Below are 14,027 nucleotides of genomic sequence, written 5' to 3'. Positions count from 1 at the left end.
TTTGTCATCCATTGCCACGGACGCCTATGTTGACTCTGGCGCCGCTCTGAGTCTTATGGATTGGTCCTTTGCCAATCGTTGTGGTTTTGATTTAGAGCCTTTGGAGACTCTTATTCCTCTGAAGGGGATTGACTCCACCCCATTGGCTAATAATAAACCACAATACTGGACACAAGTAACCATGCGTATCAATCCGGATCACCAGGAGATTATTCGTTTCCTGGTGCTGTATAATTTACATGACGATTTGGTACTGGGATTGCCATGGTTGCAGTCTCACAACCCAGTCTTGGACTGGAGAGCAATGTCTGTGTTGAGCTGGGGATGTAAGGGTATTCATGGGGACATACCTTTGGTTTCTATTTCGTCGTCCATTCCCTCTGAAGTCCCTGAGTTCCTCTCTGATTATCAAGACGTCTTTGACGAACCCAAGCTTGGGTCGTTACCTCCGCACCGTGAGTGCGATTGTGCCATAGATTTGATACCGGGTTGTAAATATCCAAAGGGTCGTTTGTTTAATTTGTCTGTGCCGGAACATGCTGCTATGCGGGAATATATAAAGGAGTCTTTGGAAAAGGGACATATTCGTCCATCCTCTTCTCCCTTGGGAGCTGGGTTTTTCTTTGTCTCAAAAAAAGACGGCTCTTTGAGACCATGTATTGATTATCGGCTTCTGAATAAGATCACTGTTAAGTATCAATACCCATTGCCATTGCTTACTGATTTGTTTGCTCGTATAGAGGGTGCTAAGTGGTTCTCTAAAATTGATCTTCGTGGGGCGTATAATTTGGTGCGGATCAGGCAGGGGGATGAGTGGAAGACCGCATTTAATACGCCCGAGGGCCACTTTGAGTATTTGGTCATGCCTTTTGGTCTTTCTAATGCCCCTTCAGTTTTCCAGTCTTTTATGCATGATATTTTCCGCGATTTTCTGGATAAATTTATGATAATATATCTGGATGATATTCTGATTTTTTCTGATGACTGGGACTCTCATGTCCAGCAGGTCAGGAGAGTTTTTCAGGTTCTGCGGTCTAATTCTTTATGTGTGAAGGGGTCTAAGTGCGTTTTTGGGGTCCAGAAAATTTCCTTTTTGGGGTATATTTTTTCTCCCTCTTCCATTGAGATGGATCCCGTTAAGGTGCAAGCTATTTGTGACTGGACTCAGCCCTCCTCTCTTAAGGGTCTTCAGAGATTTTTGGGCTTTGCCAACTTTTACCGCCGATTTATTGCTGGTTTTTCGGATGTCGTTAAACCACTGACTGATTTGACCAGACAAGGCGCTGATGTTGCTAATTGGTCCCCTCATGCTGTAGAGGCCTTTCAGGAGCTTAAGCGCCGTTTTGCCTCTGCCCCTGTGTTGCGTCAGCCTGATGTGAATCTGCCTTTTCAGGTTGAGGTTGACGCTTCGGAGATCGGAGCTGGGGCAGTGTTGTCGCAGAAAGGTTCCGACTGCTCCGTCATTAGGCCTTGTGCCTTCTTTTCTCGCAAATTTTCGCCCGCAGAGCGGAATTATGATGTTGGGAATCGGGAGCTTTTGGCCATGAAGTGGGCGTTTGAGGAGTGGCGCCATTGGCTCGAGGGGGCTAGACATCAGGTGGTGGTATTGACTGACCACAAAAATTTGATTTATCTTGAGACTGCCAGACGCCTGAATCCTAGACAGGCGCGCTGGTCTTTATTTTTTTCTCGCTTTAATTTTGTGGTGTCATACCTACCGGGTTCTAAGAATGTTAAGGCAGATGCCCTTTCTAGGAGTTTTGACCCGGACTCTCCTGGTAATTCTGAACCCACAGGTATCCTTAGGGAGGGAGTAATTTTGTCGGCCGTTTCTCCTGATCTGCGGCGGTCCTTGCAAGAGTTTCAGGCGGATAGACCGGATCGTTGTCCGCCTGATAGACTGTTTGTTCCGGATGATTGGACCAGCAGAGTCATCTCTGAGGTACATTCTTCTGCATTGGCAGGTCATCCCGGAATTTTTGGTACCAGGGATTTGGTGGCAAGATCCTTCTGGTGGCCTTCTCTGTCACGAGATGTGCGAGTCTTTGTGCAGTCATGTGACGTTTGTGCTCGGGCCAAGTCTTGTAGTTCTCGGGCTAGCGGACTGCTGTTGCCCTTGCCTATTCCTAAGAGGCCTTGGACACACATCTCGATGGATTTTATTTCAGATCTGCCTGTTTCCCAGAAGATGTCTGTCATCTGGGTGGTCTGTGACCGTTTCTCTAAAATGGTCCATTTGGTTCCTCTGCCCAAGTTGCCTTCTTCTTCTGAGTTGGTTCCTCTGTTTTTTCAGAATGTTGTCCGATTGCACGGTATTCCTGAGAATATTGTTTCTGACAGAGGTACCCAATTTGTGTCTAGATTTTGGCGGGCATTCTGTGCTAGGATGGGCATAGATTTGTCTTTTTCGTCTGCTTTTCACCCTCAGACTAATGGCCAGACCGAGCGGACTAATCAGACCCTTGAGACATATCTGAGGTGTTTTGTCTCTGCTGACCAGGATGATTGGGTTGCTTTTTTGCCATTGGCAGAGTTCGCCCTCAATAATCGGGCCAGTTCTTCCACCTTGGTGTCCCCGTTTTTCTGTAATTCGGGGTTTCACCCTCGATTTTCCTCCGGTCAGGTGGAATCCTCGGATTGTCCTGGAGTGGATGCGGTGGTAGAGAGATTGCATCACATTTGGGGGCAGGTTATGGACAATTTGAAGTTGTCCCAGGAGAAGACTCAGCGTTTTGCCAACCGTCATCGTCGTGTTGGTTCTCGGCTTTGTGTTGGAGATTTGGTGTGGTTGTCTTCTCGTTTTGTCCCTATGAGGGTCTCTTCTCCTAAGTTTAAACCTCGGTTCATCGGCCCTTATAGAATATTGGAGATTCTTAATCCTGTTTCTTTCCGTTTGGACCTCCCTGCGTCCTTTTCCATTCATAACGTTTTTCATCGGTCGTTATTGCGCAGGTATGAGGTACCTGTTGTACCTTCAGTTGAGCCTCCTGCTCCGGTGTTGGTTGAGGGTGAGTTGGAGTACGTTGTGGAGAAAATTTTGGACTCTCGTGTTTCCAGACGGAAACTCCAGTATCTGGTCAACTGGAAGGGTTACGGCCAGGAGGATAATTCTTGGGTCAATGCATCTGATGTTCATGCTTCTGATCTTGTTCGTGCCTTCCATAGGGCTCATCCTGGTCGCCCTGGTGGATCTGGTGAGGGTTCGGTGCCCCCTCCTTGAGGGGGGGGTACTGTTGTGAATTTGGATTCTGGGCTCCCCCGGTGGCCGCTTGTGGAATTGGACCTGTCATCCTCTTTCCTGTTTCACCTGATTCCATCAGTAGTGGGTGTCGCTATTTAAGCTCATTTCTCTGGTGGTTTCTTGCCGGTCAACAATGTTATCTGATGCCTCTCAGTGCTTGTTCCTGCTTCTAGACTACTACTAGATAAGTTGGACTTTTGTCCATGTTTTGTTTTGCCTATTTGTTCCAGTTCACAGCTGAAGTTTTGTTACTGTGTCTGGAAAGCTCTCGTTGATCAGGGATTGCTACTCTGGCGTTATGAGTTAATGCCAGAGTTTAAGGTAATCTCTGGATGGTGTTTTGTTAGTGTTTTTCTGCTGACCATGAAAGTATACTATCTGTCTTCTGCTATCTAGTAAGCGGACCTCAAATTTGCTAAGACTATTTTCCTGCTGCGTTTGTTGTTTCATCTGAACTCACCGTCATTATATGTGGGGGGCTACTGTCTTCTTTGGAATATTTCTCTAGAGGTGAGCCAGGTCTTATATTTCCCTCTGCTAGCTATTTAGGTCTTAGGCCAGAGCTGGGCATCTAGCGATAAATAGGAAATGCTACCTGGCTATTTCTAGTTGCGCGGCAGGCTTAGTTCATGGTCAGTATAGTTCCATCTTCCGAGAGCTTGTCCCTCTATAGGCTTGCTATGATCTCTGCCTGCAGAGATCATGACAGCACACTATGAGAGACAGATGCCACACACAGCAATGGCACAGAGGCAGACTTGCCAATCTTTATCTCCCACTGTTTATTTATTTTTTTTTCAGGGAGAATTTTCAAAAAAAAAAAAATGGCCCAGTATTACACACTGGTTTTCTGTGGCACACTATGAGAGACAGATGCCACACACAGCAATGGCACAGAGGCAGACTTGCCAATCTTTATCTCCCACTATTTATTTATTTATTTTTTTTCAGGGAGAATTTAAAAAAAAAAAATGGCCCAGTATTACACACTGGTTTTCTGTGGCACACAATGAGAGACAGATGCCACACACAGCAATGGCACAGAGGCAGACTTGCCAATCTTTATCTCCCACTATTTATTTTTTTTTCAGGGAGAATTTACAAAGAAAAATGGCCCAGTATTACACACTTGTTTTCTGTGGCACACAATGAGAGACAGATGCCACACACAGCAATGGCACAGAGGCAGACTTGCCAATCTTTATCTCCCACTATTTTTTTTTTTTCAGGGAGAATTTACAAAAAAAAAATGGCCATTACACACTGGTTTTCTGTGGCACACAATGAGAGACAGATGCCACACACAGCAATGGCACAGAGGCAGACTTGCCAATCTTTATCTCCCACTATTTTTTTTTTTCAGGGAGAATTTACAAAAAAAAAAATATGGCCCAGTATTACACACTGGTTTTCTGTGGCACACAATGAGAGACAGATGCCACACACAGCAATGGCACAGAGGCAGACTTGCCAATCTTTATCTCCCACTATTTTTTATTTTTTCAGGGAGAATTTACAAAAAAAAATGGCCCAGTATTACACACTGGTTTTCTGTGGCACACTATGAGAGACAGATGCCACACACAGCAATGGCACAGAGGCAGACTTGCCAAACTTTATCTCCCACTATTTATTTTTTTATTTTTTTTCAGGGAGAATTTACAAAAAAAATAAATGGCCCAGTATTACACACTGGTTTTCTGTGGCACACAATGAGAGACAGATGCCACACACAGCAATGGCACAGAGGCAGACTTGCCAATCTTTATCTCCCACTATTTTTTTTTTTTTTCCAGGGAGAATTTACAAAAAAAAAATGGCCCAGTATTACACACTGGTTTTCTGTGGCACACTATGAGAGACAGATGCCACACACAGCAATGGCACAGAGGCAGACTTGCCAATCTTTATCTCCCACTATTTATTTATTTTTTTCAGGGAGAATTTAAAAAAAAAAAAATATGGCCCAGTATTACACACTGGTTTTCTGTGGCACACAATGAGAGACAGATGCCACACACAGCAATGGCAAAGAGGCAGACTTGCCAATCTTTATCTCCCACTATTTTTTTTTTTTTTTCAGGGAGAATTTACAAAAAAAAAAAAATGGCCCAGTATTACACACTGGTTTTCTGTGGCACACTATGAGAGACAGATGCCACACACAGCAATGGCACGGAGGCAAACTTGCAAATCTTTATCTCCCACTATTTATTTTTTTTTTTTCAGGGAGAATTTACAAAAAAAAAAAATGGCCCAGTATTACACACTGGTTTTCTGTGGCACACTATGAGAGACAGATACCACACACAGCAATGGCACAGAGGCAGACTTGCCAATCTTTATCTCCCACTATTTATTTTTTTTTTTCAGGGAGAATTTTCAAAAAAAAAAAAATGGCCCAGTATTACACACTGGTTTTCTGTGGCACACTATGAGAGACAGATGCCACACACAGCAATGGCACAGAGGCAGACTTGCCAATCTTTATCTCCCACTATTTATTTATTTATTTTTTTTCAGGGAGAATTTTAAAAAAAAAAAATGGCCCAGTATTACACACTGGTTTTCTGTGGCACACAATGAGAGACAGATGCCACACACAGCAATGGCACAGAGGCAGACTTGCCAATCTTCATCTCCCACTATTTATTTTTTTTCAGGGAGAATTTACAAAAAAAAAATGGCCCAGTATTACACACTGGTTTTCTGTGGCACACAATGAGAGACAGATGCCACACACAGCAATGGCACAGAGGCAGACTTGCCAATCTTTATCTCCCACTATTTTTTTTTTTCAGGGAGAATTTACAAAAAAAAATGGCCAAGTATTACACACTGGTTTTCTGTGGCACACAATGAGAGACAGATGCCACACACAGCAATGGCACAGAGGCAGACTTGCCAATCTTTATCTCCCACTATTTATTTTTTTTTTCAGGGAGAATTTACAAAAAAATACAAATGGCCCAGTATTACACACTGGTTTTCTGTGGCACACAATGAGAGACAGATGCCACACACAGCAATGGCACAGAGGCAGACTTGCCAATCTTTATATCTACTATTTATTTTTTTTTTTCAGGTACAATTTACAAAAAAAAAAAGGCCCAGTATTACACACTGGTTTTCTGTGGCACACTATGAGAGACAGATGCCACACACAGCAATGGCACAAAGGCAGACTTGCCAATCTTTATCTCCCACTATTTTTTTTTTCAGGGAGAATTTACAAAAAAAAAAAATATGGCCCAGTATTACACACTGGTTTTCTGTGGCACACAATGAGAGACAGATGCCACACACAGCAATGGCACAGAGGCAGACTTGCCAATCTTTATCTCCCACTATTTTTTATTTTTTCAGGGAGAATTTACAAAAAAAAATGGCCCAGTATTACACACTGGTTTTCTGTGGCACACTATGAGAGACAGATGCCACACACAGCAATGGCACAGAGGCAGACTTGCCAATCTTTATCTCCCACTATTTATTTTTTTATTTTTTTTCAGGGAGAATTTACAAAAAAAATAAATGGCCCAGTATTACACACTGGTTTTCTGTGGCACACAATGAGAGACAGATGCCACACACAGCAATGGCACAGAGGCAGACTTCCCAATCTTTATCTCCCACTGTTTATTTATTTTTTTTCAGGGAGAATTTACAAAAAAAAAAAAGGCCCAGTATTACACACTGGTTTTCTGTGCCACACTATGAGAGACAGATGCCACACACAGCAATGGCACAGAGGCAGACTTGCCAATCTTTATCTCCCACTATTTATTTTTTTTCAGGGAGAATTTACAAAAAAAAAATGGCCCAGTATTACACACTGGTTTTCTGTGGCACACTATGAGAGACAGATGCCACACACAGCAATGGCACAGAGGCAGACTTGCCAATCTTTATCTCCCACTATTTATTTTTTTTTTTCAGGTACAATTTACAAAAAAAAAAATGGCCCAGTATTACACACTGGTTTTCTGTGGCACACAATGAGAGACAGATGCCACACACAGCAATGGCACAGAGGCAGACTTGCCAATCTTTATTTCCCACTATTTATTTTTTTTCAGGGAGAATTTACAAAAAAAAAATGGCCCAGTATTACACACTGGTTTTCTGTGGCACACAATGAGAGACAGATGCCACACACAGCAATGGCACAGAGGCAGACTTGCCAATCTTTATCTCCCACTATTTATTTATTTTTTTTCATGGAGAATTTACAAAAAAATAAAAACGGCCCAGTATTACACACTGGTTTTCTGTGGCACACAATGAGAGACAGATGCCACACACAGCAATGGCACAGAGGCAGACTTGCCAATCTTTATCTCCCACTATTTATTTTTTTTTTTCCAGGGAGAATTTACAAAAAAAAAATGGCCCAGTATTACACACTGGTTTTCTGTGGCACACTATGAGAGACAGATGCCACACACAGCAATGGCACAGAGGCAGACTTGCCAATCTTTATCTCCCACTATTTATTTATTTTTTTCAGGGAGAATTTAAAAAAAAAAAAATATGGCCCAGTATTACACACTGGTTTTCTGTGGCACACAATGAGAGACAGATGCCACACACAGCAATGGCAAAGAGGCAGACTTGCCAATCTTTATCTCCCACTATTTTTTTTTTTTTTCAGGGAGAAATTACAAAAAAAGAAAAATGGCCCAGTATTACACACTGGTTTTCTGTGGCACATTATGAGAGACAGATGCCACACACAGCAATGGCACGGAGGCAAACTTGCAAATCTTTATCTCCCACTATTTATTTATTTTTTTTCAGGGAGAATTTACAAAAAAAAAAAATGGCCCAGTATTACACACTGGTTTTCTGTGGCACACTATGAGAGACGGATACCACACACAGCAATGGCACAGAGGCAGACTTGCCAATCTTTATCTCCCACTATTTATTTATTTTTTTCAGGGAGAATTTTCAAAAAAAAAAAAATGGCCCAGTATTACACACTGGTTTTCTGTGGCACACTATGAGAGACAGATGCCACACACAGCAATGGCACAGAGGCAGACTTGCCAATCTTTATCTCCCACTATTTATTTATTTATTTTTTTTCAGGGAGAATTTAAAAAAAAAAAAATGGCCCAGTATTACACACTGGTTTTCTGTGGCACACAATGAGAGACAGATGCCACACACAGCAATGGCACAGAGGCAGACTTGCCAATCTTTATCTCCCACTATTTATTTTTTTTCAGGGAGAATTTACACAAAAAAAAATGGCCCAGTATTACACACTGGTTTTCTGTGGCACACTATGAGAGACAGATGCCACACACAGCAATAGCACAGAGGCAGACTTGCAAATCTTTATCTCCCACTATTTTTTTTTTCAGGGAGAATTTACAAAAAAAAATGGCCCAGTATTACACACTGGTTTTCTGTGGCACACTATGAGAGACAGATGCCACACACAGCAATGGCACAGAGGCAGACTTGCCAATCTTTATCTCCCACTATTTATTTTTTTTTTCAGGTACAATTTACAAAAAAAAAAATGGCCCAGTATTACACACTGGTTTTCTGTGGCACACAATGAGAGACAGATGCCACACACAGCAATGGCACAGAGGCAGACTTGCCAATCTTTATCTCCCACTATTTATTTTTTTTCAGGGAGAATTTACAAAAAAAAAAATGGCCCAGTATTACACACTGGTTTTCTGTGGCACACAATGAGAGACAGATGCCACACACAGCAATGGCACAGAGGCAGACTTGCCAATCTTTATCTCCCACTATTTATTTATTTTTTTTCATGGAGAATTTACAAAAAAATAAAAACGGCCCAGTATTACACACTGGTTTTCTGTGGCACACAATGAGAGACAGATGCCACACACAGCAATGGCACAGAGGCAGACTTGCCAATCTTTATCTCCCACTATTTATTTTTTTTTTTCCAGGGAGAATTTACAAAAAAAAAATGGCCCAGTATTACACACTGGTTTTCTGTGGCACACTATGAGAGACAGATGCCACACACAGCAATGGCACAGAGGCAGACTTGCCAATCTTTATCTCCCACTATTTATTTATTTTTTTCAGGGAGAATTTAAAAAAAAAAAAATATGGCCCAGTATTACACACTGGTTTTCTGTGGCACACAATGAGAGACAGATGCCACACACAGCAATGGCACGGAGGCAAACTTGCAAATCTTTATCTCCCACTATTTATTTATTTTTTTTCAGGGAGAATTTACAAAAAAATAAAAACGGCCCAGTATTACACACTGGTTTTCTGTGGCACACAATGAGAGACAGATGCCACACACAGCAATGGCACAGAGGCAGACTTGCCAATCTTTATCTCCCACTATTTTTTTTTTTTTTCCAGGGAGAATTAAAAAAAAAAAAATGGCCCAGTATTACACACTGGTTTTCTGTGGCACACTATGAGAGACAGATGCCACACACAGCAATGGCACAGAGGCAGACTTGCCAATCTTTATCTCCCACTATTTATTTTTTTTCAGGGAGAATTTACAAAAAAAAAAATGGCCCAGTATTACACACTGGTTTTCTGTGGCACACAATGAGAGACAGATGCCACACACAGCAATGGCACAGAGGCAGACTTGCCAATCTTTATCTCCCACTATTTATTTATTTTTTTTCATGGAGAATTTACAAAAAAATAAAAACGGCCCAGTATTACACACTGGTTTTCTGTGGCACACAATGAGAGACAGATGCCACACACAGCAATGGCACAGAGGCAGACTTGCCAATCTTTATCTCCCACTATTTATTTTTTTTTTTCCAGGGAGAATTTACAAAAAAAAATGGCCCAGTATTACACACTGGTTTTCTGTGGCACACTATGAGAGACAGATGCCACACACAGCAATGGCACAGAGGCAGACTTGCCAATCTTTATCTCCCACTATTTATTTATTTTTTTCAGGGAGAATTTAAAAAAAAAAAAATATGGCCCAGTATTACACACTGGTTTTCTGTGGCACACAATGAGAGACAGATGCCACACACAGCAATGGCAAAGAGGCAGACTTGCCAATCTTTATCTCCCACTATTTTTTTTTTTTTTTCAGGGAGAATTTACAAAAAAAAAAAATGGCCCAGTATTACACACTGGTTTTCTGTGGCACACTATGAGAGACAGATGCCACACACAGCAATGGCACGGAGGCAAACTTGCAAATCTTTATCTCCCACTATTTATTTATTTTTTTTCAGGGAGAATTTACAAAAAAATAAAAACGGCCCAGTATTACACACTGGTTTTCTGTGGCACACAATGAGAGACAGATGCCACACACAGCAATGGCACAGAGGCAGACTTGCCAATCTTTATCTCCCACTATTTATTTTTTTTTTCCAGGGAGAATTTACAAAAAAAAAAATGGCCCAGTATTACACACTGGTTTTCTGTGGCACACTATGAGAGACAGATGCCACACACAGCAATGGCACAGAGGCAGACTTGCCAATCTTTATCTCCCACTATTTATTTTTTTTTTTCAGGGAGAATTTAAAAAAAAAAAAATATGGCCCAGTATTACACACTGGTTTTCTGTGGCACACAATGAGAGACAGATGCCACACACAGCAATGGCAAAGAGGCAGACTTGCCAATCTTTATCTCCCACTATTTTTTTTTTTTTTCAGGGAGAAATTACAAAAAAAAAAAAATGGCCCAGTATTACACACTGGTTTTCTGTGGCACACTATGAGAGACAGATGCCACACACAGCAATGGCACGGAGGCAAACTTGCAAATCTTTATCTCCCACTATTTATTTATTTTTTTTCAGGGAGAATTTACAAAAAAAAAAAATGGCCCAGTATTACACACTGGTTTTCTGTGGCACACTATGAGAGACGGATACCACACACAGCAATGGCACAGAGGCAGACTTGCCAATCTTTATCTCCCACTATTTATTTTTTTTTTTCAGGGAGAATTTTCAAAAAAAAAAAAATGGCCCAGTATTACACACTGGTTTTCTGTGGCACACTATGAGAGACAGATGCCACACACAGCAATGGCACAGAGGCAGACTTGCCAATCTTTATCTCCCACTATTTATTTATTTATTTTTTTTCAGGGAGAATTTAAAAAAAAAAAAATGGCCCAGTATTACACACTGGTTTTCTGTGGCACACAATGAGAGACAGATGCCACACACAGCAATGGCACAGAGGCAGACTTGCCAATCTTTATCTCCCACTATTTATTTTTTTTCAGGGAGAATTTACACAAAAAAAAATGGCCCAGTATTACACACTGGTTTTCTGTGGCACACTATGAGAGACAGATGCCACACACAGCAATAGCACAGAGGCAGACTTGCAAATCTTTATCTCCCACTATTTTTTTTTTCAGGGAGAATTTACAAAAAAAAATGGCCCAGTATTACACACTGGTTTTCTGTGGCACACTATGAGAGACAGATGCCACACACAGCAATGGCACAGAGGCAGACTTGCCAATCTTTATCTCCCACTATTTATTTTTTTTTTCAGGTACAATTTACAAAAAAAAAAATGGCCCAGTATTACACACTGGTTTTCTGTGGCACACAATGAGAGACAGATGCCACACACAGCAATGGCACAGAGGCAGACTTGCCAATCTTTATCTCCCACTATTTATTTTTTTTCAGGGAGAATTTACAAAAAAAAAAATGGCCCAGTATTACACACTGGTTTTCTGTGGCACACAATGAGAGACAGATGCCACACACAGCAATGGCACAGAGGCAGACTTGCCAATCTTTATCTCCCACTATTTATTTATTTTTTTTCATGGAGAATTTACAAAAAAATAAAAACGGCCCAGTATTACACACTGGTTTTCTGTGGCACACAATGAGAGACAGATGCCACACACAGCAATGGCACAGAGGCAGACTTGCCAATCTTTATCTCCCACTATTTATTTTTTTTTTTCCAGGGAGAATTTACAAAAAAAAAATGGCCCAGTATTACACACTGGTTTTCTGTGGCACACAATGAGAGACAGATGCCACACACAGCAATGGCACAGAGGCAGACTTGCCAATCTTTATCTCCCACTATTTATTTATTTTTTTCAGGGAGAATTTAAAAAAAAAAAATATGGCCCAGTATTACACACTGGTTTTCTGTGGCACACAATGAGAGACAGATGCCACACACAGCAATGGCAAAGAGGCAGACTTGCCAATCTTTATCTCCCACTATTTTTTTTTTTTTTTTCAGGGAGAATTTACAAAAAAAAAAAATGGCCCAGTATTACACACTGGTTTTCTGTGGCACACTATGAGAGACAGATGCCACACACAGCAATGGCACGGAGGCAAACTTGCAAATCTTTATCTCCCACTATTTATTTATTTTTTTTCAGGGAGAATTTACAAAAAAAAAAAATGGCCCAGTATTACACACTGGTTTTCTGTGGCACACTATGAGAGACAGATACCACACACAGCAATGGCACAGAGGCAGACTTGCCAATCTTTATCTCCCACTATTTATTTTTTTTTTTCAGGGAGAATTTTCAAAAAAAAAAAAATGGCCCAGTATTACACACTGGTTTTCTGTGGCACACTATGAGAGACAGATGCCACACACAGCAATGGCACAGAGGCAGACTTGCCAATCTTTATCTCCCACTATTTATTTATTTATTTTTTTTCAGGGAGAATTTAAAAAAAAAAAATGGCCCAGTATTACACACTGGTTTTCTGTGGCACACAATGAGAGACAGATGCCACACACAGCAATGGCACAGAGGCAGACTTGCCAATCTTTATCTCCCACTATTTATTTTTTTTCAGGGAGAATTTACAAAAAAAAAATGGCCCAGTATTACACACTGGTTTTCTGTGGCACACAATGAGAGACAGATGCCACACACAGCAATGGCACAGAGGCAGACTTGCCAATCTTTATCTCCCACTATTTTTTTTTTTTCAGGGAGAATTTACAAAAAAAAAATGGCCAAGTATTACACACTGGTTTTCTGTGGCACACAATGAGAGACAGATGCCACACACAGCAATGGCACAGAGGCAGACTTGCCAATCTTTATCTCCCACTATTTATTTTTTTTTTCAGGGAGAATTTACAAAAAAATACAAATGGCCCAGTATTACACACTGGTTTTCTGTGGCACACAATGAGAGACAGATGCCACACACAGCAATGGCACAGAGGCAGACTTGCCAATCTTTATATCTACTATTTATTTTTTTTTTTCAGGTACAATTTACAAAAAAAAAAAGGCCCAGTATTACACACTGGTTTTCTGTGGCACACTATGAGAGACAGATGCCACACACAGCAATGGCACAGAGGCAGACTTGCCAATCTTTATCTCCCACTATTTTTTTTTTCAGGGAGAATTTACGAAAAAAAAAAATATGGCCCAGTATTGCACACTGGTTTTCTGTGGCACACAATGAGAGACAGATGCCACACACAGCAATGGCACAGAGGCAGACTTGCCAATCTTTATCTCCCACTATTTTTTATTTTTTCAGGGAGAATTTACAAAAAAAAATGGCCCAGTATTACACACTGGTTTTCTGTGCCACACTATGAGAGACAGATGCCACACACAGCAATGGCACAGAGGCAGACTTGCCAATCTTTATCTCCCACTATTTATTTTTTTATTTTTTTTCAGGGAGAATTTACAAAAAAAATAAATGGCCCAGTATTACACACTGGTTTTCTGTGGCACACAATGAGAGACAGATGCCACACACAGCAATGGCACAGAGGCAGACTTCCCAATCTTT

Source organism: Ranitomeya variabilis, chromosome 4 (genome assembly GCF_051348905.1).
Source record: "Ranitomeya variabilis isolate aRanVar5 chromosome 4, aRanVar5.hap1, whole genome shotgun sequence".
Taxonomy (NCBI): Eukaryota; Metazoa; Chordata; class Amphibia; order Anura; family Dendrobatidae; genus Ranitomeya; species Ranitomeya variabilis.
This window is presented reverse-complemented; position numbering follows the sequence as displayed.